Source organism: Macrobrachium rosenbergii, chromosome 44, assembly GCF_040412425.1.
Source record: "Macrobrachium rosenbergii isolate ZJJX-2024 chromosome 44, ASM4041242v1, whole genome shotgun sequence".
In the NCBI taxonomy this organism is placed as follows: Eukaryota; Metazoa; Arthropoda; class Malacostraca; order Decapoda; family Palaemonidae; genus Macrobrachium; species Macrobrachium rosenbergii.
This window is the reverse complement of record NC_089784.1, coordinates 40,356,984-40,373,831: the sequence shown is the minus strand read 5'-3', so window position 1 is coordinate 40,373,831 and position 16,848 is coordinate 40,356,984. Positions and strand designations below refer to the sequence as shown.

General features: G+C 43.1%; 1 protein-coding gene across 1 annotated transcript in view; it reads left to right on the top strand.

Annotated features, from left to right (window-relative positions):
• Positions 1-16,848, top strand: part of LOC136829608 (uncharacterized) — a 576,969-nt gene that overhangs the window by 465,201 nt on the left and 94,920 nt on the right.

The window sequence follows — 16,848 nt, the reverse complement described above, 5'->3', positions numbered from 1 at the left end:
GTGATTAACTCACGCTCCGCCAATTCTCGCAGTGTTTCTGGCAGCCTAAGCAATGAAATTTATGCACTGTAGCTCATTGATTGTAGTGAATTGTAGCAAGGTTGGATAAGAGCGTGGGGCTGTCAACTTTATCCTTAAATATTTGAGGAAACAGGAACGTTTGCACTTAATGAGCGAACCCCTAAAGGAAAAAATCTGTCCTGTGTTAAACATATTGGTCACTTTTACCACGTTTTGGATACACTTGTCACTACAAAACCTCAGAACCAAAGGGAAGAATATGAAGAATAAATTTTGGCGATTCGAACCAGCATGCGGAGTATCAGAACAAAGTCACATTACCGACCTGACCATGAGAAGTTCAGAAGTATTTGTGACTATTACATATACTTACACGTAGAGCATAATTATATACAGTATATGTATATATATATATATATATATATATATATATATATATATATATATATATATATATATATATGTGTGTGTGTGTGTGTGTGTGTGTGTGTGTGTGTGTGTGTGTAAATGAAAAGACTTATATAAGAAACAGATGTTCTGGTTTAACGCATGTACTGGATTACCAAACGAGAAGGCAAGGATTTTTCATGGCATTCTTGAGTTCCTTTTTTAAATCTGCTTCTACCTTGACATATGTAGCATTTATTTTCAGTACATAACTGCAGGACTAATAGGTTCTTTGTGATTTTTAGCCTTAAGACACAAGTATTTATATTGATTTATACCGACGTCATCCCATGCTCGCCTGACCCAAATAAATGTATAAGATTTCTGTAACATTTTGTTTCTCTGTGTGTGACTGTTGTCATAAGAACTTCTGCTGTTATAAGAAAAAATGACATTTACTTTGAGTAATCTCAGAATTCAGTGAAGTATGACAGACAAAAGGGTTGCTTTGATGTTATATCCATCAAACCTTTCACAAGCAGAAAATAGCTTATGATGTTGTATGCATAGGTTTTCCTTTTGAAAGACTTTTTTACCTTTTTTTAAACACTGTATACTTTTGGTATTAATGTAATTTCTAAAGATAATGCTCTCAAGAAACAGGTTGATGAAGCATCTGCTACTAAAACAAAAGGTTGTAGCCACGAATTTGCAACATGATTAATTAAACACAAATTCAATGAAAGAGTAGTTAACGCAGCCAGCGGCTTCTTTCAGTATATGAATACGTGTAATCACGCCATTAATTGGGAAGATGCAAAAGAACTCATCTGTTGGAAGGGTGTTGCCGAGCATAACATTTTAGAATCGTGTATCACAACGAAACTTGTAAAGAGCTTCGTAACACTAATCCAAGTAAGACCAGGTTGATGAATTGCCCATAAATAAAATTTTTAACATTTATTATTTAGATATGTATCACTACTTGTTCTCTTCTCTCTCACGTCGCCACGATGGTTTTGTTGTAGTCTGATGATAATTTGATATCGCTTGACCTGCAACAAGTCAAGAGTATTGATTTTGGAAAATACCCCCCATTCACTCCTTTTTGAGCAAATCAAAGGGCGAAAGACGGAACTCACCTTATGTGGAAGAGTTCCAAGAACCATCTCTATTTTTCTTTCTAAATAACGGGATATTCAGCGCTGTATTTATGGTAAATAAAAACATGAATGCTTAAGAATCAGTCGTGATTGATATCAAAAGAAGGAAATAAAAAATCAACCGTATTACGAATACAATACAAAACAAACAATTAAAAACGTTTTTTCTTTCGTTTTGTTCCTCCGCCTTTGAGGAGCGGCCCAAAACCTCCGTCTGAAAAGATGATTTTCATTGGTGGTTTGAGCCTTAAACTTCATCCGTTAGGCTATTAAGCTGATAGTTCTGTGTTCTCTGCAAATATAATTTCCATTTTGCTCATGATAAAGAACCATTGATGGTCGTAAATATTTTTCCTTTTTATTTACAGTCTGCCTCGGTTCCTTCATCGTTTATCACTAAATATTTATTCCAAGAAAGCATCTCATATGTGCCATGAAACCAATTAGTATAGATATATATATATATATATATATATATATATATATATATATATATATATATATATATATATATATATATATATATATATATATAATATATATATATATATATATATATATATATATATATATATATATATATATATATATATATATATGACATTCATTTCCCTCAGAGTGCGTCGTTTCAAAGTGTGCTTATTTTTCTGCTTTTTAGCATTCACAGAGAGATCCAGTGGTAAAGATTAATAATGCCGATAATCTTGAGTCACAGCTGACACTCGCATCCTCGTTCATCGTCCATTTACATTCACACAAGTATTCCTGATGGAACGCCTCAAAACGCTTTTGAATAATTCCCTACTAATAATGCCTTGTATAATACAATATGGCAACACGTGCGACACAACGCATCTATTTCAGTGATTAATCCTCTGGAGGCCTGTCGGTGACACCTTCTATTACTCCCTGAACGAGACACAATGCAGCAGCCTCGTCGGCGTATGATTGATGATGCTTTTAACGTATGTATAAGTGTATTTATATGTGTGTGTTTGTGTGTGTGCGTCTCGCGAGCTTGATTGCAACTGCCCTTGAATCTCCTGCAATTTTGTTCCTTTTCAAATACATATGTATGTGTATTTATGTATGTATATACATACACATATATATGTGTGTATTTGGAATCTAGCGGTCACTTTTTACCATTATATGTATGTAAATGTAATAACCACAATGTCCTGCAACTTTTCGATTTGTTCACACTGTGGATGCGCTTGTTAGTCACTACGAAGCCAAAGGTCTAGATCTTAGGCTTCACAGTGACAAGTGTATCCAAAGTGTGAAGAAATCGACAAGTTAAGGTGGCTGAGTGATTATTACAGTTACATAAGAATGCGTATTCATTTCTTATACTTGACTCCAAAATGAGTCTTCCATACTTTTTCTCATTTAACTTCAGCCGTATAAAGAAAAAGAATTAGAATTCTAGCCTCGATGGCTTTCCTTTGCAAGCAGCTTTTGATATATTTTGTAGAAACTGTCACTGAATTTATCAATTTATCAAGAATGACATCTTTTGTGTAGCTAACCGTTTCTGTTGTGGGATTCCATTTTCGGTCAAATTTCGCTGAATCAATATAATGTTTGCAGAAGCACCAAACTTCTCCAAACGTCCCTTGATTGTTGAGCAAGTTTTAACCTCCATTTCACTCTTCGGAAAGTTTCTCTCTCGGTATTAGCTAGGTTATGTGCAATTTCCTTTTCTCTGGAAAAATGAAAACATTAAATCAATACACAGTTTACAAAATGAGTTTCTCCGTTGTTTAATTTGTTGCTCTGAAAGTTCAGCCGTTTTTCTCTTAATATCAGACACTATTACCCAACGTCCGTTATTGCGGCAGAAAACTCGGGTGAGTTGGATCAAGGCCTCGTGTGGAAAAATATACGCGTTTCAGAGTTACCTGTGACGTAACCGAGTTGGAGGCATGGCTTCGTTCGCAACATGCAGGTGTCTTCAGAGTTACTCTTAGGAATCCTTTTGTGACAAGATTAGAAAAAAAATCATCTAAATTAAAATGGAGTTTCAAACAATAACTCGGGAATGCATCAAAAAAGAAAAATTATGATGCCTCACATAACTGTATCATGAAATTTTAGTTAAAAAGGGGCTTTTTCCCCGTAAAAGATGACCTAAATCAAAAGTTCTTGGTGAATCAAAGATGAAGCATTATTAAAAGTAAGAATAAAAATGTATAGCATGAACATTCACAGAAGCGCCATCAGGAAAACATCGACTCCCTTTCGTAAATTGTTTCATTACGGCTCCTCCTCTCGGACACGAAAGTCTTTCAGCAAAGAAATCAAGCTTGTGATTTAGACATCTCTACACATAGAGGTACAGGAAGGAACATTTTCTTGTAGATCTGAAAAAAAAAGCTTTTTCCTACAGTAATTATGAGGTTTCCTGATACCTTATCTAACCAGGAAAAGAAGGAACAAGGAAGGCATAGGCGTGGAACATCCCGAAAGTAAGATATGGCCCCGTTGGAAGCTTCAAAGGTTGTTGGAATCTAGGAAAACGGAAGCGTTAAATAACTTCATAGGTCCCAGCGCTTGGCCTTCGGCCTAAATTGCATATTCTATTCTACTCTAGGAAAACGGAGGCAGGAGGAGAAAATATCCAGTTTTCCTATATCCGAAGGGCATATTAGGGTCGAGTTTCCTACTCCTGTCACGACGTAATCAAGGGATTGACACTGTCATAACTATGACAGATATAAGCAATAATGAGAGAGTAAGAACCTTAAAAGACAAACGATTAAATGAATTGTTGAAATTAATTGAGGTTGTTAACAGAAAGGCGAAGGATACATTTTGTGTGTTACTTTCAAGTAATGATTAGATGGAAGATGCCTCGGCGATAAAACTGGAAAAGATTAAAGTGAAGGAAACTTCCATCGAAGGGAAACTGGTAGAGGTGGGCTTTATTATACAGCCAAGTCAAGGAAATTGCCCGAGGGAAGAGTAAATTCCACAGCACAGGCTTCAAGGTGACGGCAAAAGGATATGCCGAACATGATGGAAGTCATGCACATAAACACAAAAGCACACACACGCACACACACACACACACACACATACATATATATATATATATATATATATATATATATATATATATATATATATATATATATATATATATATATATATATATACATACCGCATCAAAGTGGATACTGGGTTCGTACATTTGTACATACACACACGCATTCTCTCTCTCTCTCAGGTCTACAGCAAAACAACCATTACCTGTTTGTGTGCTTCCCTGCCTTCATTGCATGTATATATATATATATATATATATATATATATATATATATATATATATATATATATATATATATATATATATATATATATATATATATATATATATATATATATATATATATATATATAATATATATATATATAATGTATATATATATATACATATATTATATATATATATATATATATATATATATATATATATATATATATATATAATCTCTGGTATAATATATATATATATATATATATATATATATATATATATATATATATAATCTCTGGCAGCTTTGTGGTCAGTGTCAACCTTCTACTTCAGTGGTAAACCTGCGGTTTGTCACCAAGGAAAGAGGTCATTGTTAGCATCTATTTTCAAGCAATACTGCCTGCTTATATACACACACACATATATATATACATATGTAATATATATTTATACATATATATATATATATATATATATATATATATATATATATATATATATATATATATATATATATATATATATATATTTATATATATATATACATATATATATACATACATACTGTCACGTTCACACAGTCGTGGGGATAAGGGATGGCTCTGATTGTGACCTAAAACCGCAACTGACTAAAGAAGGGTCTATGCTCTGGTGAACTGAAAGTTTATTAGTGACTACACTCAAAATACCATCAAAATAAGGGTTTACAGCAAACTTAGATTGCCACTTAAAAGTATAATTGACTAAAATATCAGAAGAGGAAATATTTACAGGAGCTATCAATGGAGTTCCGTGGTACTATTCAAATTACTGTACTATGATCACAATCACTAAGCAAGAGTGTCACGCAAGTGCAAGCGGTATAACTATGCCTTCTAAGGCTAATACACGTCAAAAGTATGGGATAGGATCCTTAGAATGTACAGGATGGGGTACAGCAAGCAAGACAAGGATCACACTGGGATTCCGAATACCTTGACTGGGTATGGCACCTATAGTTTGCAGGAGCTGGCACTGTTGAACTACAGGTAATTTAACAAAACAGTTAATCACGCCACAGGTCTGTAAGAGCAGGGATGTTGTACTACACAAAGGAATTTCGAGTGCCACTCAACTTGGAATACATAAGCAAATAGCAAGACATTGGCATTAATAATTCACTGTATGTTAGTACTTATAGTCAAGGCAAACGTACAGTTAACACCAGTATTCCAATACTGATAAATCAGACACCAAAATCAAAATCACATGAATCTCTGAGGGAGAATGCAAAGGGTATGGATATGGGAATAGGAGAACAGGTGGAAAATTCAGGTACAGACAAAATGGTGAGGCCAGACAAACAACCTCCAATCACATTACCTTAGTCCATGGACAACACTTGAGGAGATCAGAGCCAGGTTCCCATAGCAGGGCATCAGTGGAAGCTGTGTCACATACAGTCCCCCACCATAGAGGGAGTAGATGAAGCAGAAGGGTGCTGGTGGGCTACAGAGGCATCAGCGCTCAAATGGCAAGGCGATTAGTTGCGACCACCTTCAGAGTGACAGCATCAGAGAGATGTCTAGTGGGGACTTGATTCGAGTCCCTGTTCAAACTGGCTTCTCGACAGGTAGACATCGTATGATACACTAGCAAAGGATGGTCCGTCGGAGCTCATATTTATACGGCAAAAGGCGCTGACGGTGGTCGTGTTTTGACAGTTCCCTCTTAACTGGGTCATCTATTGTCCTCGTCCTGGGCACGCCACTAATCCTGGCAGGTATTTGGAAGGGTTGTTAAAAGTTGGCTGATAAAAGATTCCAGGGAGAGAGAGAGGACAATACTGAGATACTTAGAGTGGAGAAGCAAGGCTGAATGGGAGGAAACGCAGGTGTTGGGCAGGTCAAAGAGGGTGACCTATAATGGCATGGCAGGTAGTTAAACAGAGGGGGAATTTCCTCAGAGAGCTCTCGTAACAAGATTGGCTGGGGACTGCTTAACAATATCGGAACTGTGTGAAATCTCAAAGGGTTCTTTTTAATGTGCAAAGGGCTACTGATTTTCCCCTCAAGCGAGGATTATTATGGTCAGGTCATGGGTTGGTAATGACTTAGGGTACGGTCATCAATTTATCTCCTCATTTGACACTTGGGTTGTCATTATGGAAGGGCAAGGTATGGGAAAACGTCAAGTGAACTTTACAGAAACATCTAGTACTTTTTTCAGTTTATGTTATGTTATATGGAAATATCAAGACGGGAAAAGCAAATTGCAAACAATTAAAAGACGTTTGTAATTATATATATATATATATATATATATATATATATATATATATATATATATATATATATATATATATATATTTATAAATATTCTGTTGTTCGCCCTTTATGCAGTTTTATTGTAATTTTGAAAATCCGTGAACAACGACAGGGAGACGCGTCTTTGTCCGAGCATTAGGGCCTAAACCCATAGGGAAAGTTTCCCCACTTAACCTCTGTTGAAGGTGGTCTTAAGCTCCTTTTCCCTGTTCTATGTTCGGCAATGTTTTGACAAAATTTCAGACCCTGAGGCCATAAAGACACTGCTTTCCTGCTGCCCTGTGTCTGACCGAAAGAGGTCAGAGAGAAGATAACTGTCGCGAGAGAAGCACGTCTGCGCTTTCAGCTCCTCGTCCCTTTGTCTTTCCATCTTTATTTACTAAGTGAAGTGGCGAAATAATCCCAGAACGTCCGATCGTCCGTTGTATGTGAAGCAACCTTCATATAACGTTAAGTCTGGAATTTTTCAAAGTTTCGTCGATTTACTAGTATCTCTTCCTGTATTTCAACGTTTCTATTGTTCATTCTTCACCACCATCTACCATTATCCAGGTAAACAATTTACTTTTATGAAGTCTAAATTAAGAGTAATTTATATTGATTAGCGACATTCAACTATTCCGTGAAGTAACTAGGAATTAGGAAGGTTAAATAAGTAATTTTCAGCATTTAGGCAGTCTTGTGCCTCGATCCCATTGTTCGGAATAGGAATAGCCTTTTACCAGTGCTAACTGCGTATGATAATCCGTTGTGTTAAAAAACCTTACTGAAGCAAAGGTAAAATTAACTGCGTCCGAAGTTGGGCAATTGTTCAAGTAAATTTCTAGCTAACTACTTATTCTTTGTGGCGGGGTTTTCCTCTCGACTGGCGACCTTATTCAATTAATAATTATCTGTGTTTGAGGTTAAATTTTTACTTCAAGTGACAGGTTACGTGTTCTTGGTACTCAACCTCATAAATTATGTTAATCAAGTAATAAACTCATCAGCCAAGCCCCCACATTACAATATATAATATATATATATATATATATATATATATATATATATATATATATATATATATATATATATATATATATATATATATATATATATATATATATATATATATATATATATATTTATTTATGTAGAATCTACTGGTCACTTTTACCAGACACATATGTAATTCTAATAGCCGAATGCCCTCTTAACTTCTCGAATTCTCCGCTTTTTTGGATATGCTTGTAACTTGTTTGCAATATCCAGACGGAAGAAATTGAAGAGCCTGTGAATAGCGGTCGCGAGAATCGAACCAGCGTTACCATATTCACAAGGAGGTTATTGCCGACCTGGCTACGAGAAAGGATAAAAAGTCTATCGCCTCTCGTACATACATATACCTGTCGTTTTCAGATATATTTTGTTAGAGCTGGAATAGACCCATCCTCACCATCGTAGCCAAGTGGGCAATCGTTTTTATTGCTTTTGGGCTGAAATATATATGTAGAATCTACTGGTCACTTTTACCAGACACATATGTAATTCTAATAGCCGCAATGCCCTCTTAACTTCTCGAATTCTTGCTTTTTGGATATGCTTGTAATTCACGAAGACGAAAATATCCAGACGGCAATAAAGCAATAAAAACGATTGCCCACTTGGCTACGATGGTGAGGATGGGTCTATTCCAGCTCTAACAAAATATATCTGAAAACGACAGGTATATGTATGTACGAGAGGCGATAGACTTTTATCCTTCTCAGTAGCCAGGTCGGCAACGTGACCTCCTGTGAATATGGTAACTGGTTCGATTCTCGACCGCCATTCACAGGCTCTTCAATTTCTTCCGTCTGATATTTTCGGCTTTGTAGTTACAAGCATATCCAAAAAAAGCTCGAAGAATTCGAGAAGTTAAGAGGGCATTATTATATTAGAATTACATATATATTTATGTTTGTACTGGACAATCTGGTTTTGAGATAGCTTCTATGGGACAGGTAGCAACATTTACAGATATATTATCCTTGTGATTCTGACCTTGTGTGTCCAGTGAAACGTGAAACAAGAGAAAAGGGGGAATTTCATAAGAGCATAAGGCTCTTACTTCTGAAAGGAAATATTACATAAACACGTGAGTAAACTAAAAGGAGTATATTTACATAAAGACATAGTACGGGAAGGAGAAATGCGATTAAATTGTTGATCCTGAAGGGGATTCCTACGGGATGAATGAAACTGGGGATTTAAGATGTGCTAAAGAATGAGCAGGAGAAAAGTTACTGCTGGTTTATTGAGGACACAGGCGGTTTATATAGCGGCGGACTGACATCGCGCCGAGGAATACAATGAGAACCAGGGTGACCTGAGGTCAATTACTCTTGACAATAAATACAATGAATACATACTCTCTGAGTTGCAAAAATAGACAATGATCAAATTGACAACATTCTGACACAGGAGCAAAAGAAACATATGCAAAATAAGTTAGTAACAGGTATACATTTACATAGATAAGTTGTAATGATCCTGATCCTGCATGACCCGTTATCATAAGAGCGGCATAGAAAACGGGTCGCCATCATAGAAGACCTGCTTAGCAGGGACTTTACAAATACTCCTCCCCCCCAAGACATGGGTAACATCTGATTAATCCATGTATCTGCTGGGGTGTTGAAGACTGCCGCGTCTACGCGAAGTGAGCTGGGTGTTGCGTTGTGCGTGGGAGCGGCTTGCTGCAGATGTGGGGGGATGTTTCCGGGGGCGGCCCCGTGACCTCCTCCTGTGGTGGCTTGGCTGCAGAGGCGACTGTTCTGGTGGAGGGTACGGTGCGGTGACGTCTGCTTCCTCCTCCAGGAGGGTGGGCTTGATGCAGTCGATTGACACCCAGTCGTCCTTTCCGTGAAGGGCTAGGCGGAAAGCCTTGTTGTTCCTCTCCAGCACTTGGAAGGGCCCCCTGTAGGGCCTGGTTAGCGGGGGACGGACTTCGTCATCTCTGACGAAGATGTGAGTGGTGGAAGACAATCCGGGAGGCGTGAAAACGACTGACCTGTCGGTGTACGTCCGCTTACAGGGGGCGAACTTGCCGACTATGTCGCGAGGCCTCTGGACTGATGGGTTGTGCCGATCTTCCGTGATTAGTTTGCCGGGGACTACGAGGGGCTCCCCGTAGATTTTCTCTGCTGCGGACGGGTCGCCATTGGCTCTGGGGGCGGTTCTCAGCCTGAGGAGGACCCACGGCAGCTGGTATTTCCAATCTTCAGCGGTGCAGCGGGCCATGTGGGACGCTTTCAGGGACCTGTGGAACCTCTCAACCAAGCCGTTGGCTGCGGGATTGTAGCGGTGGTGGTGTGGTGAGTTGTCCCCAGCAGGCATGCCAGGGCGGACCACAACTCGGACAGGAAGGCGGGTCCCCTGTCAGTGGTTATGTGGTCTGGGACGCCGAACCGGCTGATCCAGCTAGAGAGGAGGGCCTCGGCGCACGCACTGGCGGTGGCTTCCTGCATGGGTGACGCTTCAGGCCACCTGGTTGAGCGGTCGATGATCGTCAGAAGATATCTGGCCCCGTCTGACGGGGGAAGAGGGCTGACGACGTCAATGTGTTTGTGACCAAAAGCGCCTCCCTGGCTGTGGAAACTCGCCTACCCCAGACTCGGTGTGACGTCCTATCTTGCTGGTTTGGCACCGAAGACACTGTCTCGCCCAAGTCCTTGCGTCCTTCCGCATCCCATGCCAGACGAACTTCTCTGTCAGCCGGAGGGGTGGGACAGCCCATGGAAGACGTCGAATACCTGGCAGCGGCGGGAGGCGGGCACCAGGGGGCTGGGGCTGGCCGGTGCTGACTTCGCAAAGGAGTTTTGGTCCCCCGGGGCCGAGGGCCACGTCCCTCCACTTTAGGGAAGTGATGGCGGTGCGGTAAGCTGGAGTCTCCGGGTCGGTGGCCTGTTCCCGGGCGAGGTCCCCGTAGTTGATCCCGAGCTGCACAGCATTGAGCTCGATTCTGGAGAGGGCGTCTGCTACAGGGTTCTTCCTGCCGGGGAGGTACTTGATTGAGCAGGTGAAATCCGCAAAGGCCACGCGAGTGCTGCTGCTGCCTGGAAGACCATGCGTCCCCCTGCTTAGTGAAGGCGTGGACCAGTGGCTGGTGGTCCGTGTAGATTGTGAAGGGCGTACCCTCCAGGAGGAACTTGAAGTGCCGGACCGCCCGGTACACTGTGCAGAGTTCCCTGTTGAAGGTGCTGTAGCAGGCCTCCGCGGGGTTGAACTTTTTGCTGAAGAAGGCGATGGGGGGGTGCTGTCGACGATCTGCTCCAGGATGGCTCCACAGGCAACGCTGCTGGCATCCATCGTCAGTTGGAGAGGAGCGCTGGGGTCATGGTGGTCCAAGGCAGTTGCCTCAGTGAGGGCGGCCTTCGTCAGGGAGAAGGCCCGCTGCTGGCTGGGTCCCCACACTAAGGATTTTGGTTGGCCCTTCAGGATCTCCGTCAGGGGGGCCATGGTGTGTGTGATCCTGGGGATGAACCTCCTGTAGTAATTTACGATCCCAAGGAACTTCTGGATGGCCTTGACGGAGGTAGGGGTAGGGAACCTGGTGACGGCTGCGACCTTTGATGAGAGCGGGCGATGCCATCCGGGGATATCTCGTGGCCTAGGAGGTCAGCTTTCTCAACGCCGAAGGTGCATTTGTCAAATCTGACGATGAGGCCATTCTCCTGCAGGCGCTGCAGGACCGCCCAGATGGGCCTCTGGTGCTCTTTGTGGGACCTGGAAAATATAAGGATAACATTCACGTAGCAGACGCAGAACTTCAGGTTCCCTAGGATGCTGTCCATCAGCCTTTGGAAAGTCGCCCCCACGTTCCTCAGGCCAAAGGTGGAGGAGGTGAAGACGTAGGACCTGAAGGGCGTGATGATGGCTGTTTTCGGGACATCCTCCGGAGCAACTGGTACCTAAAAGTAAGATTTTAAAAGATCCAATTTAGAGAATATCTTGGCCACGTGGAAGGAGACCGTGAGATCCTGCATGTTCAGCAGGGGGTAATGGTCAGGTTCATTTGCGAGGTTGAGCCGCCTGTAGTCGCCGCAGGGTCTCCAGGAGCCATCCGGTTTCTGCACCATGTGGAGGGGAGAGGCCCATGGGCTGGAGGCCTTCTTGCATATGCCCATCCACTCCATCTCAGTGAAGGCGTCCTTGGCCTCCTGAAGGTGCCGAGGGGAAGCCTCCGGAACCTTGCATGTTCAGGGGGACCCTTCGTCTTTATGTGATGGTAGATGCCATGTTTTGCTGGGACCCCAGGTACCTGACGGAGCTCGGGTTTGAATACGTCAGGGAACTCCTTCAGCAGCTGGGCGTACTGGTGGGGGCGATGGAGCAGATGGTAGGCACGCTGAGTCCCGGTGCCAGTGGGAGGGACTGGCAGGAGTTGGTGTCGAGGAGACGCTTGCGACCAACGTCGACTGCCAGCCCGAAGTGGGCGAGGAAATCCGCGCCCAGGAACGGGGTCCTTACGTCCGTGACGACGAAGTTCCACATGTATCTCCGGCCAAGGATGGAGATCGACAGGAGCCTGGTGCCGCAGGAGAGGATGGGGGACCCACTGGCGGCTGTCAGGATGGCAGCCGGGTCCGGCGGGCACTTGCGGTCCTCCCTGGATGGTGGAAATATTGATCGAATGGCCCCGGTGTCGACCAACATCATCCTGCTGGAGATGGTGTCGCGGACGTAGAAGCCTAATGGTTTTGGGCTCCTGGGTTCTTCTGCTGCCGTGGTGGCCTGTTCTGTTGGCCGCTGCCTTACCCCGTTTTTTGGATGGGCGAATGAGCAAGGGGGTTGGCAGTTCCAGGCGTCCTTGCCGTACCGCTGGTGGTAGTAGCAAGGGCCCAGTGGGTTCCTCTTGTGATGATATGCTGGCCGCCTTTTGGTGACAACACTTATCTGCTCCTCTGCGCCCTCCTCCTGCTGAATGGAACTGATGGGGTGTGTGGGCGCTGATGCCCGCTTCGCTGCCCTTGCGGGATCGGTCAGCTGCTGCACAGTTCTAATCAAGTCCTCAAGCGGCATGGTGTAGGGCTCGAGGACCTGAGTTCAGACCTCCGGGAGGAGCTGACGGAGGAGGATCTTCCTCGACAGGCTGATTTCGGACTGCTTGCCGCTGCTGTTGGTGCCAGGGAGGGTGAGGAGGTCCTGGATCACACCCCATGACTCCATGATGCTCTGGTCATGCTGTGGGTTGGTGACAAGCAGGAGCAGGTCTCGATGAGGGATGTTTTTAGGTGGCATAAGGTGAGGGGGCGTGTGGCGGACACCCACGGGAGGAGTTTGGCAGGGCAGCGTGGGGGGCGCGGGTAGCGTTGTGGAGGAGCGCGTGAATTTTGGCGCTGGTGATGTGAGCGGGAGGTAAACGTCTGAGTCCGCGAGGTTCACGGTTAACTGAACGTGGGAGGGAATGTCCGTGTCCATGCTCACTCTAGCCCTCTTAATTGGAGTGAAATACTCACATCAATACACACTTGGGAGTGCGCCATGTGAGTCCGTGAATGACGCTTGTGATTTGCCGACGAGAGTCAGCACGCCCAAATGCTGGTTACAGCGCCGTAATTAGTCCGCTAGGGGCGTGGGTAGTTCCTGGAGCCAAGACTAAGTCGCCGTGTGAGTCCGCTAATGGCTCTGGGAACCACTCCGGGGTCACCACTTTAAGGGGTGCTAAAGAATCAGCAGGAGAAAAGTTACTGCTGGTTTATTGAGGACACAGGCGGTTTATATAGTGACGGACTGACATCGCGCCGAGGAATACAATGAGAACCAGGGTGACCTGAGGTCAATTACTCTTGACAATAAATACAATGAATAAATACACTCTGAGTTGCAAAAATAGACAATGATCAAATTGACAACATTCTGACACGTGCGCAAAAGAAACATATGCAAAATAAGTTAGCAACAGGTATGCATTTACATAGATAAGTTTGAATGATTGAGTATGGCTGATCCTATGTGACCCGTTATCATAGGAGTGGCATAGAAAATGGGTCGCCATCATAGAAGACCCGCTTAGCGTGGACTTTACAGGGATTCCAAGCACAGTGCGAGAAGATTCCATGATATAGGGTCCCTCTGAAATGAGAGATACACAGATTATACACCAGTAATTGAAATAGACAAAAGGATAATGAATTTGAAGCTGCACTGAGGGTGTCAGTGGGGCCTCAACGAGTTAATAATGGATTAGCACTGAGAGCAGACACTCAAATAGCACGGGGGTAATTAACAAAAGATTCTGTGATTACTGGCACTCAAATTAAGTAAATTCAACGAGGGCATAGCGTGACTGAAGGACGTCTTTACAGAGCACTTTACTGTAGGAGAGAAGTGATTCCAGCGAAGAAGGTGGCATGTGGGTGACTCCCGATTCACAAGGGCGAAGGCGTTGATCTTCCACATGGTAGGATGTAAGGGCGCCGATGGCACGGGCAACACGTGGGTGACTTCACAAAGCACCAGGCAATGGAGTGGGTGGCCCTCGTGGTAGGATCGGGCCAGCAGCGAAGGTAACACGCGATTGGGGGTGGTAATGCACAAGGGTAAAAGTATACTTTGAGGGACCACTTGGTTAGATGGAGAAGGGATGAGCTAAGGGCGTTGTTCTGCAAGGGGCATGGTCCTCCGTGTGGGGGTGGTGAGTGTGTTCGCCGTGTCTCACGCCATAACGTCCCGCAAGTTTCTGAGAACAGGCCCTTGTTCGTCTGTCCTTTTATGCCATCTGCCGGGGGCAGGGGGCCAGTTCTTCAACAGGGAGTTGAGTCATTTCAGCTGTGCCCATGGCTAGTGGTATCTTGTGGGGGGGGGGTCGTTGCCTGGAAAGAGTCACCCACATAGATTCACTTTTGCCTCGAAGAAGGAATTAGCTACTTAACAGGAGTGGCCCACAATCTACTTAATCTCTTGCCTCCTGACCATGCTACCCAATTGTCCAGCCCAGGCTGATAGATAGGTAGGCACGCCTGTCGACAGACAGATATGTCTATCGATAGATCAGCAGACAGGAAATGAAAGGGAGCAATTTGCTAGTGAATTCTTGTTAATTATAATAGCTCCCCACACAAGATGACATGCGCACCTTCATTCGGGTGCAAATGTCGATTTAAGCAAGAAATGAGCGAAAAATGCTTTACGTTACTCTACATGCTGCCTTGCAGTGAGCTTTACTTTGAAAGTATTTATGAAGCTCTGCGGCATTACTGTTAATGACATACTGGAACAAATTACTCTAACCGCTGAGTACATTGTGGAACAGGACATAAGGTAATTCTCAACACTTGCAAAAGAGTAATTACTGTGGATTTGGCTACAAAGTGATAAATTTACAAAGTTAATCGATCAATGTGAATTACTTAGGATTATAAGGCCACGGTATATGAGGCTGTTGTAAACAAATGAAAAGAAAGGTTGATGTTAAAGAATTAGAATACAAGGTTACTTAATTCTAGATATACCCTAAATGCATGCAGTTAGTTTGCCTTTTAAGCGGCGTTGAAATGACGAAATACACTTGGGTTTTATTGACATCATGATTTACGTCATTTGGTAGACCCGTGCCAGACTTGGCACTGAATCTCATGGCACTCTTATAACACTTATAATAAGCACCTGAAAGGGCATGATCAAGGGGAGGTAAAATTATTTTAGCTTAAGGCTTATTTAATCATTTCAAGAGTTCGCCATTTTTACTCTATGATGGGGACTTTACATTAGGCTTTTAGGATAAGCAAGCAAAGGGAAGAGGGGGCGGTTGGAATGAAGTTCCCGATATTACAAGAAGGCAAGGGGACGTGCCTCTGCTTTCTGGGTAGCGGGCCACGCCCCTTGTATTACAAAGATGGCACTGACTTTATAGGTGCCTTGTACCACTCGTCTACGTGCATGAGGTACTGTATAACATTTGTGTGTAATTTACACAGTTGGTGAGTCTGGAACTCACTATTCATTACAAGAGAATAACAAAAGAATAAATGGCAGACACAAATTAAGTATTAATTGTTGTAACCAGATGTTGATCAAGTATGCTAAAATTATATTCCTTAGCCTATGGTAAACAGCTAGGATCATTCTTGGCCCACGATGGCCACAAAGGTAACCAGAGGGCGCGACCCCTCTGGCAGGATCATTTTGCCTGAATCTGCAATAATGGCACTGTTCCAAGTTGGCACTTACGTAATAATCACTAATGGCAATGGCATATCGTATTTTTAAATGCATCATGCTGTGGTAGGCATGAAGGGGGAGTCGTAGGGCTTATAGTGTTGGAATATCTGTCAATGGCACTCTGCATGGGCAGAAATGATCAAGGTAAAATGAGGCCCTGGGTAAGGCATAAAATAAATGTGATTAATAATCAAAAGTAAGGAAGGGAAATATTTGAGGAAGAATAAAGGACATAGTTATAAGAAAATAGAATAGTGAAGGACCCTGACATCCTCTTCTGGATAGAGGTGCCAAAGTCTTTGTAGGATAAAGGGATGGCACTGTGCCAGGTTGGCACGGGTGCCAGGAGAGCTTGGGAGCTCTCTTGAAGCTACCTGGAATTATCAATGCCCGTGGTATTCCCTCCACGGACCCTTCTTACTTTGATGGTTTTTTCTTGGCCGGGGAGTCGGTGTAACCGAGCCAGGGGAGGGTATTGGAGTGCCAACTGTGTCGGCTTCCTTGACGGCCGGTGCAGGGGCCTTCT